Source organism: Leptinotarsa decemlineata, unplaced genomic scaffold (assembly GCF_025532065.1).
Source record: "Leptinotarsa decemlineata unplaced genomic scaffold, Ldec_3_MD MMD2_tig00026299_RagTag_RagTag, whole genome shotgun sequence".
Classification (NCBI taxonomy): domain Eukaryota; kingdom Metazoa; phylum Arthropoda; class Insecta; order Coleoptera; family Chrysomelidae; genus Leptinotarsa; species Leptinotarsa decemlineata.
This window is the reverse complement of record NW_027412676.1, coordinates 12,222,804-12,243,258: the sequence shown is the minus strand read 5'-3', so window position 1 is coordinate 12,243,258 and position 20,455 is coordinate 12,222,804. Positions and strand designations below refer to the sequence as shown.

The following is a 20,455-nucleotide window of genomic DNA, read 5'->3' as shown; positions in this document are numbered from 1 at the left end:
GAAAAAAAAGTGGAAGTAAAAAAAAAGTGAAAGTAAAAACAATACTACACTTCCAAATCTGGAAGTGTATAGGATTTTTGCTGAACTATCTGGTTATTATGGTTTGAGGCGAAATACTTATTTTTCGCAGTCATTGTTTGAGCCAGATTGATATGATTTTCAGTATCTTCCAATAACTGATTTCGAATTTGAAATACAGTCACCATGTTTCGGAATGAGAATTCACCATCTTCTGGCAAGGACTGAATCAGGAAATGAGGGTAAGGTTGGGTTGGGTTGAAAGTGAGTGGGCCTATTCGACCCTCCACCGCAACCCGCAAGGATTTATTGTGACTCACACCTATTCAAACTCGACCAAATAAACTCAGATTCTTGAAGAAGCCGATTAATTCATATGGCGAGTGATCTTTCAGGACAGATGGTAAGAATGTGGTTCAACCAAACTCGCAGAGGGGCAGGAACAAAGTATGTGCAAACGGGTGTACCCATTTGCTGAAAATAATGAGGATTAGAAATTTGAACATTTTTCCTAGAGCGATTTCTATGACAATGGAAGTGATAATATTCTCAGAGTTATGACTAATTGAATAAAACCAAGAGTCCAATGTATTGTTTTGCTGACGACTGGACACTTGTCTCGTCATTCCATTGGGATTCCAGGACATCGTCTACGGAGGCACATCTTCACCGGCAGCGGGAGGTTGTATATCTTAATGAGGATCTAGAAACCCAGGCATCGGTTTTCTCCAAAAAGATGAATGTCTTCGAACCGGAAGTAATAATCTCTGGTCAGACAAATCCGCTATCTGCTGCGATATGTGTAGAATTGCAATGGCTGCTTCTCAAGAGCTTGGAATACCTCAGCAACTTTTGATGCTCTATAAAGCTCAGATCAAACCTTCTTTTTTGAATATTGTTCTCATGTATGAAGCTCTGCCCCCAAACATACCCTGAAGTTGCTGGATTCCATCCAGAAAAGAGTCATCTGTCTGACAGGAGACGCAACATCACGTGCAACCTTGATAGCCTGGAACATCGGAGAAAGGTTAGAGATTTCTCTCTTTTATAGATACTTTCATGAAAAGTGTTCAAGTGACTTGGCACATTTTATTCCACCAAGAGCGGTACATTTCAGAAATATGCGACGAACTGTGGGTGCTCATCGTTTTGAGGTTCAACTCGGTACACCTTGATTTTCGCTCTTCAAGTACTCTTCCATCTGGAGAATTGCGTCTATATGGAATAAACTTCCTGAGGATATTTTTCCAATCGATTTGATCTCCAGCGATTCAAATCCAATGTTAATTGCTACTTTCGCACAGATATCGCTTAGATAACGCCTAAATGAGTTTCCTGCTTCTGTTGTGTTCTTAAAAAGAACAACTGTGTCTGCCGGAGAGACGTATACTTACCTCGGGGTGGAACAACGCCACTCACAAGAGGTAACTGCAGTGAAAAACTCTCTCCGCGGCAAGTATCAGTACAAACTCCGACAGATCTGGTTATCGGAACTGTCGGGCAAGAACAAAGTTGCTGCAACAAATATGCTTGCCGTTCCAATCTTACTCTACTCGTTGAGAGTAGTGGAGTGGACTCGGGAGGAGCTGTATCAACTCGACGTAAAGACCCGAAAAATGCAGCTCTATAGGAGTTTGCATCCCAAATCGTCCGTTCCACGGTTGAACTTCCCCCGACAACAGGGAGGCCGTGGACTTTTAAATTTGGAGTGTCTACATGACAGAATGGTGCTTGATACAGCCTGTAAAGTCGTCAGGAGTTTGGATCCCCTTCTCTGCATGGTCCGTGACCATGAGAGTTTTTTCATTGTATATTTAATATGAGAGTCCCACCTTAAGTTTCTATCTAGGTAGATGCCCAAGTATTTGATTTCTATCAGGGAATATATTTTTATTGTTTCTTCTTGTTCGCCGACATCAAGAGTTTCAAATGGACAATCATTGGATAGATTGCAGCTAAAAGGAAAAAAATTAGTTTTTTTGCAGATTCACGTGGTCAAACCATTTTTTGAGCAAGTGGAAGTCTTTTTCTACGTTCTTTTTCAAATCAAGCCAAGTGTCTGCCTCATAGAATATCGCAGTATCGTCTGCATATCCAATTATTTTCCCAACGCTGTCCAAATTGAATAATTCATTTAGATATAAATTGAAAAGCAGAGAACTCAGTACCGTACCTTGTGGGACTCCACATTCAATTTGTTTTTGATTGCTAATCAAAAAGCGTTTGGCAGTTCCCTCTGATACCATTATTTTCTAAAGTTTGTAGGAGTAGTTGATGATCGACAGTATCGAAAGCCTCCGTTAGGTCTATAAATAGACATGAAGAAGGCTTTCCTTTCTCCAAGGATTTATGTATTAATTCTGTCAGTTCAAGAATTGCGTCTTCGGTTGAGGTTTTTTCTTTGAAGTCCAATTGTCTATCTGAAATCAATTCGTATTTGGTTATAAATAAGTTTATTCTTTTCTTTAGTAATTTACTTAAGCGTTTACTTCATTTTAATCAGTTAGGCTTGAGACAAAAGAGTTTGGTAAAATGTTTGGATAAAAAACGAGGTTATTATTTTTGACTATTTTATTTTCCAAATGAAATAAAGCTGTCAATTATCATTCAGAAAATTATGGAATGAATGCACTTAAGCATTTCATCATATGAATCTGGGCTTTGACTGGAATAGAATCTACTCCCACTGTCGTTTTCCGCCTCAATTCTCTAATGCCTTAAATTACTTGTTATATCTAAAAGGTAGTGGAATCTATTTTCCCACGGGATTTGAACCGCAAGTGAGTTTTAGTTCATGAACTCGAAATTCCATGGTCTCATTTTATCCGTAGTTGAAGGAAATATGGCCTAACTCATGTAATAAAGTTTTAACATGCAAGAGTTATGTACTGAAGATGAATACTTTCAACAAGGATGATTATGAAACAATATTTTTACTATCACCAGTCCTCACACAATCATATTGAAAAAAATCTGTTTGAAATCTGTTTTTCACGTTAATCAGCTGTCGCCCCCATACGAACAACAACTCTCAGAAGTTGAGAAACTTGTGGGAGCTAAGGACTTACCTTTCAACGTGTGATTCCTAACACTGAATCATAAATTAGAGAATCTAAACTAGTGCGATGTGCTTAAAAATTGTTTTGTATCGCCAAATGATTTTCAATAATTCGTTGCAACTCCACACGTGGCAATACTCTTGAAGGAATGCCTGTGTGATCATTCTTCCCTGTTTTCAAATTTCACCAGTTCATGTTGATATCGTTGGTCAAGCGTGATATTCATTGAAACAGAGATTTTCTAGTTATATTTGGATTTTATGAGGTGGAAGAATTATAGAGAGTAATAATAGAGCTTTACTGTTATGTTTCTAAGCAATCCAATTATTTTTCCCGACATTTCAACTTACACAAGTCACACAACAATGTTTCTTGCCCATTCGCGTCAGTGTGGATATCAAATTGCTATTAACAATTATTTGTATGCTAAATACCCCATAGGTGGTCATTCATCTAAGCTATTAAAACTGATTTTCTCCAAATAGTTCAAAATGAGAATTCATCATGAGACATCCAGTATATTATATATAGGGCGTTCCAACGAAAACTTGACCTCCCCTGTAAGTCAGAAACGGACATTTAATAGAAAATTCCAAAAAACGTGTCGATTTTTATTTTTAGGCAGACTAATTCTGATATGGAAATCATAACCGAAACTTTACCCCCTGAGGTCAGCAACTGCCCCCCCCTATTTTCTCAATGTCATGGGTGTCTTTTGTCCCTATATTACCTTCATTCCTTACTGAGAGATTGAATAAAACACTTATCAATAGAGTTTATTCTATGATTTTCACTATAAGGGGTTTACTAAAACCGCGACACGTGATTCGCTATACAATAGCTTCTAAGTAACTATGAGTTACTTTTAAATTATAACCTTATACACTATAACCTAGTACCTATTCGTCTACCCAATAAATCTACCTGAAAAATGTCAGGTATCAATACATTTTTCGAAAGTCTACCTGTAAATATACCTAACTATTATTACCTGCGTATGAACAGATTCAATAATGGCGCCATCATCTTCTTGGCTCTACTAAACTGACAAATACAGATATGAAGGTTATTGGCTCTCTTGATATAGATACAAAAGTTATTAATTCCACATGACTATCAAGAAAGTGGCAAACCATAGACACGTGTTTTGGGCTTTTGGCCCAGGTTCAGTATGGTACAGCCAAGTGTGAGTATGGGCAATACTTGGTTGCCATAAAAAAAATATGAACGAATAAAGCCACCAGCCGGAGCCAGCCGCACATAAGTGGTTTCAGTTATTAGATCTTGTGTTCACAAGAAAACTATCAAAATCATCACAGAGGCAGCTATAGCTATCTGTGTGACATTCGGGTCCAGGAAATAATACAAATATGAAGGTAATTGAGTGTCTTGATATAGTTATATTTATGAACTGAAACCACAAATGTGTGGCTGGTTCCTGCTGGTGGCTCTGCGCCCTTGTATTTCCTTCTTTTGGTAACCAAATGTTGCCCATCCTTACACTTGACTGCGCAATACTGATGATGGGCCAAAACACGTGTCTATGGTTTAAAAATTTCTTGAGGGCTATGCGAGTTCAATACATTATGTGTCGTACATATTGGTTTGCAGAGTCCATGTTTTTACATTCATGTCATGGAACATTCAAATGGGTGACACATCTCTGTGTCAAATATCATTATCGTATGAGATTTTCCTTCGAAAATTTCCCACTTTCTATAAAATAATGGAGAAGAAAATATTTCTGTTGTAAAAAATCGCTTGGCAATAAACATAATCATTGTACTCTATATATCAGTAAGTTCCATCCTGTATGCAATATAACTCCATCGTGCATATTTCTCTGGAATTGAAAACCTCGAATCGCTTCAAGGATATGAATTCACGTCCATTTCGTCTCCCGTGGTTCAAATGGGGCAGTGGTGAATACAATATTCATGCCCCGTGGTCTGAGCATCCGATGAAAAATTCAAATTCCCAAATAAATCAGAATTGTGATGGAATAATAAATTCTTTCGGATTATTCCATTCTCAGAGAAGTCTCTTGGCTGCGACCAGCTTGAAGATTTGCTCCTTTTTGAATTCTGCGTCGCACATTCGTGCGGAGTCGGGTGTCGCAGATCGAACAGAAAAATGTCGAGATGTTTTACAGGATGGAAGGAATTCACCATAACAACAATGAACATTGTCTCATGACTATATTTGAGTGTCTTCCGATGCAATATTCTATTATTTATAAGTGAAAAATTGTTTGATTTTGTATCTATCCCAAGTGAACGTAAGGTTTATCAACCTTACCAAACAAAATGATTCTATAAAGTTGCCCAAAAATCAATTTCAACCTCACGTACCAAATTTCAAACCAAAATTCGTGATATGAGTTTTCTTGTGATAAGAAGAAAAATCTACAGAAATGATAAAATTATTATTTCATCAAATATGAGTTGATCAAATTTAGTCTCCTGTACTAGCCTAGCACGAAAAATTTTTTAATTTCCTATTGAATATGACTGGTGGCAAATTTGCATACTTTTGGATGCAATATCGTCATTCTCATTATTACAACCTTTTAAACCAAAGTTCTACATATATTGAAATGAGGTGACGAATATAAATGATTAGATTACTGCTATTGGGTACAAAGAAATTTTTTTAATGATAGAAACTTCCAAAGAAAGCTTTTTTCACTGATGAGGCTACGTTCACTACCAATGGAATAGTATCTGCTCAAAATTGCAGATACTAGTCTACTGTAAGGACTAATACTCTTAAATAAGTTGAAAAATGGTGTGGTATTTTGGACGACAGAATCATTGGACCGATTTCATTCAGTAATACCACCAACGCTGAACGCTGAACGACTATTGAATTTTTTGTATAATAAGTTATGGGAAATCATTGAAAATCTACTTCGCAATGTGCGACAAGAGATGTACTTTCAGAAAGACGGAAATTCCATTCATAATTCTTGAATGGTTCGGGAGTGGTTGAACGTACACTTTCCATTACGTTGGATTGGTAGAAATACCTCATATGAACAATGGCCTCCTCGCTGGCCTGACATAACTCTAATATATTTTTGCAGTGAAACTGTTAAGAATAAGATTTACGACTCTAGGTCAGGAAATCGACAAGAACTCTGTGAGAGAATACGGACGGCCTGCCGTGAAATGAGTATTCCAGAACTTAGGAGAGTGGCCAATAATAATAGAAAAATAATTGAAAATTCCATCATAATTGAGGTCGGGTAAGTTGTGAAAGATAATATTAGGAAGTGAATTGTCATTCATCTTTTGAAAACACTTTCCCAACACCAGAACAAAAATTACGGTCTCTCGATGTGTGTTTCGCTAATCAAGTTAGCGTTTTCAGGAGATCGTTATGAATACATTTTACTACTATGTTAGTGTTTTTATATGCTAGTGGCCTAACTACTTCCTGTTAGTATTATATAACTACACCGGTTAGTATTACCTAGATTTTACATGTTATTGACCCTATGCTGAACTACCTGTTTTTGAAATAATCTGAAACAACAATTCATTCATTACTTAGACTGTAGGTTAATGTACTTGTGATATACTGTTTGGAACCTTTGGTGTAGTAATGAATATTACTGGAGTTTTTTCCCAACACCAAATCGTTATTTTTACACCTCGACACGTGTTTCGATCACCAAGTGATCATCTTCAAGAGGAAGATAAAACTGTCACGGATTTGATTATTCATATAACAATATAACAGTTTTATTTCCGGAACACTTCTATTGGCTAACTTTTTATCGAATCTTTAATATATTAGTTTCCCGCTTTAAAAACCATATTATTCACTTAGTCATCTGATACTCTCTGCTCTCTGCTGCTCTATTTTGTTGTATTGTGTCTAGTGTTACTTGCCTTAGTGGGACCAGCATACATTCAATATTGCATAAACATTTGACTGTCAAAAAAATTTGTTCTCGTTGGATCCCACACAATTTGTCAATCGCTCAAAAAAAGGCTCGTGTTGATTGGTCGAAGGAAATGATGAGCCAAATCCAACAAAAGTTGTTCGCGCACGAAGCACTTCCAAGCAAATGGTCGCCTGTTTTTTCGGAAAAACTGGACATTTCGCAACCGTACCACTAGAACAACGCAGAACAGTCAATTATGAGTGGTACACAACCATTTGTTTGCCAGTTGTCTTCCAAGAAATCCGAAAAACCAACCTCTGAAGACGGATCACTCTTCACCACGACAATACGAGCTCTCACACATCGGCTCAAACAACTACATTTTTGAGCACCGAAAACATCAATTCATCCACCGTATAGTCCTGACTTGGCACCGAATGACTTCTTTTTATTACCGCACGTAAAAAAAAACTGAGAGATCAACGTTTTTCGACACCTGAAGAAACGGTTGCTGCATTCAGAATGTTGTGGAGATACCTCAATTAGAGTTGCAAAAGTGCTTCGACTATTGGTTCAAACGCATGCAAAAGTATATATAGATTTTATAGAGAATATTTTGAAAAGCAATAAAGTGATTTTTCATGATTAATATTTGTTTTTGTTCTCTAATCTCGAAATATAAAAGGCAACAATCGTAATTTTTGTTTTGGTGCTGAGAAAGTGTTTTCAATAGATTAATTTTACGCCAGAGGTTCCAGTACGAACTGTTAAATTGTCATTCATTTCTGATCGATGTCTCTGTGACTTTTTAGTAACTAACATTCAAAATTTTTATTTTTTCATAATCCATCTTAGGCTTTTCGTTCTTATTCCTACACCATGAGGAATTTATCATTTTTGTGGCTTCTTATTTAGAACCATTTATTATTTAATTTCATTTATTAATTAATTAATTTATTTAGCATAACTTATTGGTTTCATATGTATGTTTGTATATGATTATTGTGGTATTTGGCTGTACGTGAATGATATCAATATATGTATTTTCTTTCGGGCTATAAGTGTATATTGGGATAGCATTCTTATTGGTTCATATGTAGGATTATATATGATTATTATGGTATTTGGCTATACTTGAATGGTTTTCTTTTAGCAAAACAATGGAAAATATAACTCGAAATGTAAATACATAGTGTGTACGTTTAAATTTAAAACAAAACAAATATATTAATACTATCGAAGGAGCTGCTAATTACTATATATAAGATTATACTTTGTAAATGTAGATTAGGATTACCTATTTCAAATAAAGATTATTATTATTAAAATCGGACTTGAATATGAAAATAACAAAAAAAATCAAAATTCGAATTTTGGGTTGGAGTTCGGTATGTAGTGACAAAATAGATTTCTAAGCAACTTTTTGAATAACTTATTTTGGTATCATCAACGAAAAACAGAATATCAAGAATTTCCCTTCTTCGCAGGAACGCATAGGCTGGGTTTGAGGCTGTCACTCGAGCTAAGTTTTGCGAAAAGTGCGGCCCATGAAGGTCAAAAGTTCAGAAGGTCAGATATCTGCTTTCAAAAATGACTAAAATACAGGGTTGTCACACTTTATAACAAATTAAAACGAAGGTAGAATTACGCAATGAAATGTATGTAATTTATTAACAGTATCTGAATTAGGCAATATAGTGGGATAATAATATACAGGTTATATCTTGACGAGTTAACGCGATCTATGTATAGAAAACTGAAAGTAGGGCGATTCTGAAAATTGATAGGATGGATGAAGAACTAATGGAGTTGACATTTCGGGTTTCACCGGAAGTGACGTCATCTTTGTTATTTTTAATAGCACACCCTGTATTTCACCTCATTTTTGAATTCTTCCCATGATTTAGATTCTAACTCATGTATCATACCCTGTACCCAAAATGAACCGTTTTCGAGTTATTCGAGTTTTTTTAGAAGAAGTGACAGATGCAGCCTCTCGAACATACGTCATTTTTATGTAAATTAGCATTTTTAAAAATATGCAGCTAGTGAATCTTGATAATTGAAAGTTGAAGAGATCACGCATAATTTTCACGTCCACTGAATAATCCACAGGGTGCGCAAAAATTAGGGGCCAATTAGTAAATGACAAAAATAAAAAATCAAATGGGAACCCTCATTTTTTCCTCAAGGTTCATTTCTATTATAAAAATAAGCCCTAGTTATGATACACTTCCCTATACCCAAAACTTATAATTTTGGTGATATTCCGCAATAGAAGTTATTATCACGCGAGGAATTACGTTTTTAACCCCCAATTTTGTCCGATAAAATTTCTTTGTTGCCTAGTTTCCATTGAATATCTCATGAAAAATAATCCCATATTCAAGTCAAAGAACATGATTAGAATAAACAATAATTTCAAATTTAGTTTCAATGCTAAAGAAGAACATGTGACTCTTTTGTCAACCACTTTTTTTATTGCAACATATATTCAAATACATTGCCTCCAACTTCTGAGCATTTTATACTTCTCCGTATGACGTCTCCTACAGCTCGTCTTATCATGTCCGGTGGAATAGAGTTGAAAGTAGTACGAACTCTCTGCTTGAAATCTTCTTTTGTTGTTGGCCTGTTAGAATACACCTCGTTTCTTATATAACCCCGAATAAAAAAAATCCATTGGAGTTAAATCGGGCGATCGCAGTGGCCATAATTGAGGACCGTCGGTTCCAAACCACTGGGCTTAATAATACATGTTCACCATCTGATGATTATGTGGAGGAGCTCCATTATGTTGATACCGAATTTTTCGATGGTCAGCGAGCGTCCGTTTTCCAAATGATCCGTATCGAGATTTTTTAAAATATCTAGGTATCGTTCACCTGAAAATAAAACACCTGTTGATCTGCCATGTATTTTCTAGATGTTATGAATGTTTATTACATAGCTACTTTGATGCCATTTTTTTGAGTGATGTATTTTAATTTTTTTCAACCAATGAAATAATACAATTTCGATACTTTTCAACTAACCGTTTGAATTTTTGTTATGGAAGTGCAGCATCACAATTGCGTCGTCTTTAACAGCGCAGTAAACATTGAAATTCCAACGGTCTTGAAATTGACGTTCCCGAACTGAATGCGGGTTCAAAGATGCTTCTGGAAAAGCAGTGAAGTACCCAAGAACTGTAATCGCATTATCTCCATTGTCAACCACCGTTTTAGTTTTGATAATTTTCCTTTCGAATGATCCAAAGTTCGTAAGATTGAAGATTAATATTTCAATGATATCTGGAGATGGTTTCAGTTCTTCTGGATACCTTGTAGCATAAGCATCACATGTTCTTGTTAACACCTTATTGCATTCACCATAAATCACCAATGAGTTAAAGAAGTCGTGATTATTATAACCAGAACGATTCATATTGTACCTTCTGAGAGCATGAATCTGACAATAAACAACTTTATTTCATTTGTCACCAAACATTGTGTTGAGAGATGAACAGCAGCCTATTAGAAATATCAACATTTCGGTAAAGTATGTTAATATAATGGAATATCTCCAGAATTATAAGTTTTGGGTATAGATAAGTGTATCATAACTAGGGCTTATTTTCATAATAGAATTGAACCTTGATGAAAAAAATGGGGGATCCCATTTGGAAAAATTGCGATTTTCAATTTTTCTCATTCACTTATTGGACCCTAATTTTGGCGCACTTTGTGAATTATTCAGTGGACGTGAAAATGATGCGTGATCCGTTCAACCTTCAATTGATCACGATTCACTAGTAGCATATTTTTAAAAATGTTAATTTACATGAAAATGACGTATGTTCGAGAGGCTGCATCTGTCACTTTTTCTAAAAAAACTCGAATAACTCGAAAACGGTTCATGATTTAGAATCTAAATCATGGGAAAAATTAAAAAATGAGGTGAAATACAGGATGTGCCATTAAAAATAACAAAGATGACGTCTCTTCCGGTGAAACCCGAAACTTCACCTCAACGAAAATATTTCAGTTGAATTCTCCATTATTTCTTCATTCATCTTATCAATTTTCAGAATCGCCCTACTTTCAGTTTTTTATATATAGATCGCGTTAACTCGTCAAGATATACTCTGTATAATAAATTACATGAAGCCATTCACATCATGGATTCACAACTTTTGGTAGTAGTCAGAATTTTTACTCCTTTTTGAAGTTCAATAGTACGTAGTTCCTGATCCGCAGCAATGCGTCATGGATGAAACTTCGCCGAAAAAGAAGAGTGTGAGAAACGACAAAAACATTTCGTTTTCTCTTCAGCTCATTCCTCAGATATATTAAAAGTGTAACCGATCGCTGTTTGATTTCCCTATCTGTGCGTCTATGCCCGACAGTTTCGAAAATGGCTTTACCGATTTGAGTGTGGTTTTCACTTTGTTCAGTATTTTCGAATGGAAAAACTGTCAATTTGAAGATTCATGTCACAAATTTCTTGAAAACCACACAAAGATACTGTTCAGTTGATTGAGCTGAAAATTTGAATGATTGTATTCATAGTTTATGAGAGTCCTTTCTTATGAATCAAAAGTTAGCAGAAACATGGAGACACATTGCAGATGGAGACTCTGGGAAGACCCGAAAATTGAAGTTCATCCAATTGAAGTCAAGCAACTGCTATACAAAATATATTAAAATGTTAATTAGTTTTCTAACAGTTCATTTCCTTATTTTAACAGTAGAAATTTTTAGTTTAGTTTATTTATCGAAATACTCTTTCATTTTGTTATTACTGAGAATTTATACGAAAATGAAATTTGAACAATCCAATGGAGAGAGTGATGATGATGGTATAGGTTGTATTTTCAAGATAACATCAAGCCTACACTATTTATTTTATTTGTTAATGACCTTTCAAAAATTAATCATCCACAGTGCTCTATACAATTTGCTGACGACACATCTTTTACTGTCAGTGGTTCGGAATGTGAAACATTGTCAGTAAGAGCAAATGATGCTGTATCCAACATGCAAAATTTTTGTTCTAAAAATGGCTTGATTCTAAATAATCTTGAAACCAACACCATTCTGTTTACAATTCAGGAAACTGATTGTAGTGTATTGGTTAGGTCTGAGATTGAAAGTATTGAACAGGTAAACTATAAAAATTTTTTAAAAGTTTTTATTGATTCCCAACTCAATTGGAATCATCATGTTGATTTCATACTGAAGAAATTAGCGACACACTGTTTCGTTATATGGAATCTGCGTAATTTTGTGTCTATTGAAATTCTTAAAAGTTACTATTATGCATATGTTTACTCTGCCCTCAATTACTGTATTATTTGTTTTGGCAACTGCAATAGAATCAGTGACTTATTAATTTTCCAGAAAAAGATTATTAGAACAATTTGTTTTAAAAAACCACTCGATTCCTGTAAACCACTTTTTGCAAAGTTGAATATATTAACTGTTACTTGCATGTATATTCTTAATTGCGTAATCTACGTTAAATCAAATTGCTCCAAGTTTCAGAACAGAGATGATACATGTCTTCTTTCGGGCTTCACCCTGAGAAAAAACCATAACATTTTAATTCCTAGTCATAAGTTAGCCAAGGTCACTAATGGAGCTCATATCATGTCAATAAAACTGTACAACAAGCTCCCAATATCCATTAAAAAAATAACTAGTGTAAAGCTCTTTAAACAAAAAGTTCGGAAACTATTATGTGACAAAGTATTTTATTCGCTTGATGAATTTTTTCAGTCTGATTTGGAATTTTAAAATTTAATTTTCGTATCCCTTTTATGGTCTAAATGTTATATAGCATATCTTATAATTATGTTGTTTTATGATTGTGACCTCATTGTAGTTGTACTGAGTAATGTGACTTCTTCCATGCCTTCCCTAGGTCTACGGAAATAAAGATTTTTTGATTTTTGATTTTGATTTTGAACATTTGAATTAAAATATGTCCAACTCAGTGTCCAGATTTGCTGAGTCTAATTTTTTTGGTGTTGATATCCTAAAATGTCAACGTAGATCTCGAATTTCGTAGTGAGCATATACACACGTTCAAATTGTAACATTGTAGAAGTTGATATTATGGGGTGATTGTTAACCTGGTATGAAAGTGATAGTCACAGAGTAGCAAATATCGGAAAGAGAGTTGCCTTCAATCAAAATACTTCTTGTGATTTGTATTCCATAAAACTCCTAGGCCTAATCTATGAATCTGTGTGGATCCTTCATTTCAGAAGTTTTTCACTTTATATTATTTTCTATATGTGCAAGTATACGATGAAAAAAAAAATGGTATCTCAGATATCCGAAAACAATCTCATATTGTGAATCGTAATCATTTCGAATGATCATTTAGCTATTGAATTTTGAAGATTACCAGAATAGAAACTTTTGATTTTATCTTTGAACTACTGGAAATTTGAAAAATATACTAATTTTTTTTAATAATACTGGAGTACTGAAATGTCTTTTACATCCTCGATATTCAAAATCATCTGAAATATTCTTGAAAACTTGGAAAATGAATTTAATTTTTATATCTCCAATTTTTCATTTCCATTCGCTAATTAAATGTCCAATCAAGAAAAAAAAATAAAAAAAAAGTTTGTGACTGTGCCATAAGTATCAAACATATTTTATCTGAGTGCGCATCTCACTACAACGAGAGAGTCAAGTACGACATCCCCCCTTCAATTGAAGCAGCGTTAGGACAAAATTGTAACTATGAAAAACTAATTGCCTTTCAAAGACGTATAAAACTGCTGCACCGTATATTAAAATTCATTGTTAGAAATCAATGTACTATGAAATTTGAATTGTCGCTAATAACCGTCGAGGTTGATGCGACATTAAATAAATGTAATTAAAAAAAAAATTCAGAGATAATTTCAAGTGCATACAGATTTCAATTCTTGACATCAAGAGTGACAAAAAATTGTTGTGGCTGACTTACGTTTTCAAAGTATTTCTCGACAGAAAGTTATTTCAATTATATTGTATCATTCTAGACTATTCTGGACTGTTGTGGAAAGCGTATCCGTATTCAAATAACACTTTAGTGTGAGATTTTCACTGGACAGTTTTCAAAACCACAAAAAACCGTAACACTTGTATACACTTGTATGATAAGTTTCCTCAAGCGTTTTCATAGCGATTATGTATGAGGTCTGTTAAAAAAATCAATTTCCTCAAAAAACCATTTTCTCAAAAACATTCATTCATCCATCAATCATTCGTTTGTCTCCTACGAAGCAGTCCCCCTCAGATACACTTGTAACAAAGTTTTTTCAGTCATTGAGGCAGTTCACTTTTTGGTATGTTCGTGAGCTTTCTCAGCGATTCGATTTTCATCTCTTCAACTGTCGCAAAACACCGTCCTCTCATAGGTCTTTCCACTTATGGGAACAGGAAAAAGTTGCAGGAGGCCAAATCTGTTGAACACGGTGGCTGAAGCATGAGTATGGTATTGTTTTTCATGGTAATGCAAAAGGTTTTTTTTCCACAATACCAGACGTTTTCGTCGTATGACTCCTTGCAAGCGGCACATAACTTCAAGATAATCCTTCTCACCTTACAACTATGTGGCAAAAGCTTCTGACTGTAATTGAAGGAAACAGTGATTATATCCTCGACATTTGATCAAACTTTTTTGGTCTTGGCTCTCCTAGGCTCTTTCATTGAGACGACTGAACTTTGATTTCGATGTAGTAACCATATTCCTATGATTCGTCATCAGTTTTGACCCTTTCAAGCGAATTTGGAATATTAATGTAACGGTTTTTTGGTCAAAATCCAGCAATTCTGGAACCAAGTGTTTCAACAACCAAAATTTACGAAAAATGTGCATGTCATGAGCCGAGCAATATGACGACATCCTCAGCAACTTCTCTAATAATGATTCGTCTATTCTCCATAACCATTTTTTTCACTTTCTCAACATTTTCATCAGCTGTTGATATGCTGGGGCGTCCAAGGCGAGCGCGGCCATTCACATCTTCTATGTCTTCTGTGAAAAACTTGTACCACTTGTAGACTTTTTACTGACTCATTGCACAATAACCGTATGCCAACACCAACATTTCAAGTATTTTTATGCACTCACTTCTATTTTTCACACAAAATTTGATGAAAATTCTTTGACACAATTTTTTTTTTGATAGCAAAAACACGCCGAACACGCAAAACACTCCCAACTTTTATATCTTCCAATTGGGATTCACCCTCACCCCCGAAAAAACCTATATTACATTTTGTACCAGGCACAATTTACCAAACATGAATAACGTCACAGTTAACAATACCGATCTCCCAGAGTCGCCAATAATTAGGTCCTTGGAATTATTTTAGACAAAAAGCTCACATGGAAACCTTTCATTGAACACATCGCAACAAAATGCCGAAAAGAAATCAACTTTTCAAAGTTAATACGAAGGACATGGTGAAGGGCTGACCCGCATACTTGCCTGCTATTTTACAGAGCATACATTCGTTCCATCATTGACTATGGCAATACGCTGTACGGATCTGCTCGCTTATCAACTCTTAAAAAATCAGAAATTGTTCAAAACTCTGCTTTAATACTCTGTCTAGGTACTATGTGTTCAACACCCGTCGAACCGTTACGTGTAGAAGCGTTAGAACCACCCCTTGTATTAAGGAGACAATTTTTGGCAGAAAAATTAATCATTAAATCGGAAATTAAAAATTCTGGTATAATACAGAAAGTAGCCTAGTTGAACATGTGTGACCTAACCAATAAATATTGGGAGAAAAAACCATCCCCGCCTCTATGTACTGCATATAGAAACATACATAATATAATGGAAACCCCGAATAAAGGTAGCATAAATGACATAAAAGATAAATTGATTGATGTAGCCGTTACTACGTGGTAGGAAATCATAATGAAGAGAAGAGAAATGAAACTTTCTATGTTTTTGATCACTTTTATTTGTAACTAACGTTACTGCAGTTTCGTCCTTTACGGACATTTTCAAACTCATACAATAAACTAACAATGATTCATTATGGCGAATGTAATGAATCATTGTTAGTTTATTGTATAAGTTTGAAAATGTCCGAATAGGATGAAACTGCAGTAACGTTAGTTACAAATAAAAGTGCTAAAAAACATAGAAAGTTTCATTTATCTTTTCTTCGACATAAAGACTTTCAATATGCCCTAAATTCATTCACTATCACAACCCCTGTGTATAGTGATGAACCAACTGTAAACAAGTGCATCTTGAAGAGGTACATAAATAAATTTCCAGAGTACACATGCATATACAGACACTTTCAAACAATATGAAGAAACTAGAAACTATAATATGCACTATTATATTCCTATTGCGAATGTGAGTGGGATATTCAAACTGAACCAACTCACTTCCATATTTTCAGCAGAAGCAATTGCTATAATCAAAGCACTTGAATATATAGAACAACAGTGTATTGAAAAAATAATAATATCTGACTCACTGTCTGTACTATCAAAAATATCATAACCTATCAACATACTTACATATCAGCTCAGCCCGCATATTCTAGAATTGAAACTTCTTATCAGCAGGCTTCATGAAGCTAATTTTGATATCAACTTAATGTGGATCAAAGCTCACGCAGGCTTAATAGGCAACGAGAAAGTTGATGAACTGGCAAAGTCAGGTTACAGAACAGGACAACGTATTGAAAATGAAAGTGACGCTGAAGAATGTCTAATCTTAGCAAAGAGTAGGTTTGAGCCAAATTGGGCAACAGCATGGAAAGAGTATTGTAAAAACTCTGCAACACAGTATACTCGTTTAGTACCAAAAATCCCATCGGAAATATGGCACAAAAAAATGAATTACGGACGGAAACTAAAATGCGGACATGCATGCTATCCAGCTCATCTTTACAAAATAGGAATCGTTGAGTCAGAAATGTGCCACATGTAATGTAATATATGATATTAATAATATATTTTTTAACTGTTCTGAATATCAGGAACAAACCAAAGATTTCATGGAAACATCAAGACGGGAAAACATAATACCACCGTTAAATATACTGCACTTACTAGCATTGAATAAACCACAAGTAAAAGACGCTACGATGAAATTCATGAATAATTGTAACCTGAAATTGTAGAGGAGACTTGATGTGAATTCTATGTGCACTCTATCCTTAAAATCCTTTCTTTCCGCGGTCTACCTATTCTGTGTAAAGTCACCCTGATCGACCCCTGGGTGTGAAAAGTGAAATCCTAAAACCCGTTTCCTTGTTTTTGAAAAGTGAGGAAAAAAATGTTTAGTTGCTGACTATTTTGGAGAATGCGTTCGACGTCCAAAAAAATGTGCTAAACAGTTGGACTGTAAAAATATGTACGAGACGAGTGTGCCAACATGAAAAAATGAAAAAAATCGCAAATGTACGTAGCCCGCCGAATTTAATCATTCGCCTTATTTTTTGAACAGACCTTGTATAGTAAAGTAGTGAACAAACAGTTTATTGCATGAAAACAAGTTTCTGCTAAAAATATTTTCTTTTTTTGATTCGACTTTCTATTCAATACTCTGTTCTAGGAATCATATAATTTACAGATTACTTGCTCGATACTGCCTGCCTATTTTATTGTAGGACGAACAAGTAGGTATAGATATTATTCAGTTTCGCTTGTGAACTCTTTTGGAATCACATTCTATGGATCTCAAATAAGCATGTCATTTCTGCAACACTGTTCCGTATTTCTCCATTCTTCACATTCGAAACTCATTTTTCCTTCAGAGTACACATGGATACTGTCATGAACACCGTCTGCATAGAAATTTACCCCTTTGTAATGTCTAGTGACATTGAATTCAGACGATTCTTCAGAACATCTCTGCCACTTATTTCAATTAAGTTTCGCATCTGTTCAAAATCCCTTATTAAGTTCAAATTTTGGAAATGTCTGTCCCAGCTTCGCGGAGGGAAATAACAGTGTTTTCAAATGGCCCTCTGTTTCTATACTACGATAGGGTTCTGAATAAAAGGTTTTTGTTTAATTTCCCACAATGCGATTCAGATGTTTCCCAGCTCAGTTGATGACAATTCTCCACAAAAGGGGATAATCCTGCTCGTCACTGTCGCTGTAGCTACTTAACTTTCATAATTGTTCGCAAAGTCGTTCATATTTTTTGTCGGGTTTTGTTATGAGCGTCACTTCTTCGGAAGTCTACTCCGTCTAGTTAAACAAAAACAACATTCGGCACTTTTCCGTTTTGGAATTTCCCTTCCTATTGTTTTTACTGAAAATGTTTTAGGTTTTGGGATGTCACTCCACCCATTAGTTGAAATGTTTTATTCGCGATTCGCATTTCTGTGGGTTTAAATGTTGGTTTTCGAGAATAAAAGGTAATTATCAAAATGTGGCTGTATTTGCAAAATACAATGGAATAATGATATATTCAACAAAGAACTCCAAATGACTTTGAGGATAACTTAAAAACTGTCATTCAAATTGTTTTGTACTGTGCTAGGAAAAAATATTTACCGCAACTCAGTGGAACGAAAAAGATGCAAAACTAGCTCATTCGTATTGAATAAGATATATTATTCAGGACTCATCAACATTGATAACTAATTTTCAGACAAATATATAGTTTATTCTTGTACAAAACAAAAGCACTACAGGGAAATCCTTAAGTCTCTATGAGAGCGATGCCTGCGTGAAATTAGCGATTCACATTACATTTGAATCGCTGAAAGTTACTTGAACACTTTCCGTGAAAGTATATGTAGAAGAGAGACTGATCTCCAACCTCTCTACGATGTTCCAGACTACCAACGTTGCTAGTCATGTTCGCGCCTCCACTCAGGCGGATGTTTTTTTTCTGGATGGAATTCAGCATCTACAGGATATGCTCAGGGGCGGAAACATTTAGAGTCAAGGGCTGTTGCGCTTGATATTTCTGAGGCCTTTGACCGTGTGTGGCATGAGGGTTTGCTGGCCAAACTTAGGTGCTCTGGCTTGTCGAATCATTTTTGTGAATGGCTCTGCAACTTCCTGAAAGAATGTTCCCTGTAAATGGCCGTCAATGGATATCTCTCGAATACTACAGCTATCAAAGCTGATGTTCTCCAGGGATCCATATTTTTTCCAACTCTCTTGTCATCGTGTATCAAAGGCTTGTTGAAACAAACCAAGAATCCAATAAATGGCTTTGCTGACGACAGCAAACTTTTCTTGTCATTCCATTCGGATTCGGATATTGGATGCAGATGCACATCTTCACTGGCAGCAGGAGTTTGCATATCTTAATTAGGATCTGAAATTGATTTAGAATTGGAAACGTAACCATGTTCAATTCAATGCCACAAAAACACAGGAATTGTTTTTTTTTTTCCAAAAAGTTGAATGTTTCCGAACCGGATATAATAATGTGAGGACAAACAATTCTGCTTTCTGCATGTTGGGGGTTAAAATAGACACCAATATGTGTTGTATGTCGCTGGATTTGCAGAGGCTGCTTCTCAAAAGCTTGGAACACTGTTCCGAAACAGAAAACTGTACACACCTCAGCAAATATTGATGCTTCATAAAGCTCAGATCAGACCTTTTTTGGAATATTGTTCCCATATAGTGACTTCTATTCTCCGTTTCTGTTAAATGATCACAGACATAATCTGTCAGGTTCCGTGTCAGAAATTTCATTACATGGTATCTTAATTTTATATGATGGAATCGGCCGATACTTGATGAAAATTTTTTCTAAAATCACTTTATTGTGTGATTTCCACTAGACAGTTCTACAAAAACGCAACACGTGTTTCGCCATGCAAAGGCTTCCTCGGGCGTGTCTTAATAACTAATCCTACACATTCAATGCTATATATATACCTCATTCCACAATTTGAAGTACCTGAATTTGAAGTACCTGATTTTCTACCTTAGTTTATAATGAATTAAATTACCTGTGCTTCTGTTCCATTTTCCACATTTGAAAACATATTTAGTAACGGAGAGTTATTCAATTCTAATTGATCATTCAGTAACTTACCTGAATTCCTAAATCTATTGATTTCTGAACATTCTAGAAGATTGAGTTTCAAACTATTCTCTTCTAAATGTAACACATCGTATTCATGATTGAACTGACTCATGTCCTTCTGCTAAAAGGTGGTTTGCAAATGTGGAATTGGTCTTTCTATTTACAAAACTACTTCTATACTCTTTGATTCTTTGGGAAAATGTTCTTCCTGTTTGTCCAATATACAGTTTTGGACAAGAGTCACAAGTCAGTTCATATACTCCTGTACTAGATCAATTAGAATTGAATAATTCTCGTTACTAAATATGTTTTCAAATGTGGAAAATGGGACGAAAGCTCAGGTAATTTAATTCATTATAAACTTATGTAGAAAATCAGATACATGAAATACAGGTACTTCAAATTGTGGAATGAGGTATATATATAGCATTGATTGTGTAGAATCAGTTATTAAGA

At 35.1% G+C, this 20,455-nt stretch overlaps 1 long non-coding RNA gene across 2 annotated transcripts in view; it reads right to left on the bottom strand.

Moving 5' to 3' along the window:
* Positions 1 to 142: 142 nt before the first annotated feature.
* The window catches only part of LOC141484912 (uncharacterized), a 39,676-nt gene continuing 19,363 nt past the window's right edge, over positions 143 to 20,455 (bottom strand). The window contains exons 3-4 of one of the 2 annotated variants that reach the window (XR_012466881.1): positions 2,192 to 2,438; positions 143 to 1,027 (exon numbers count right to left, since the gene is read on the bottom strand). This is a non-coding gene — a long non-coding RNA (uncharacterized lncRNA). Of the gene's footprint in view, positions 2,439 to 20,455 lie in introns of both variants that reach the window. The other variant, XR_012466880.1, reaches the window with a different exon arrangement.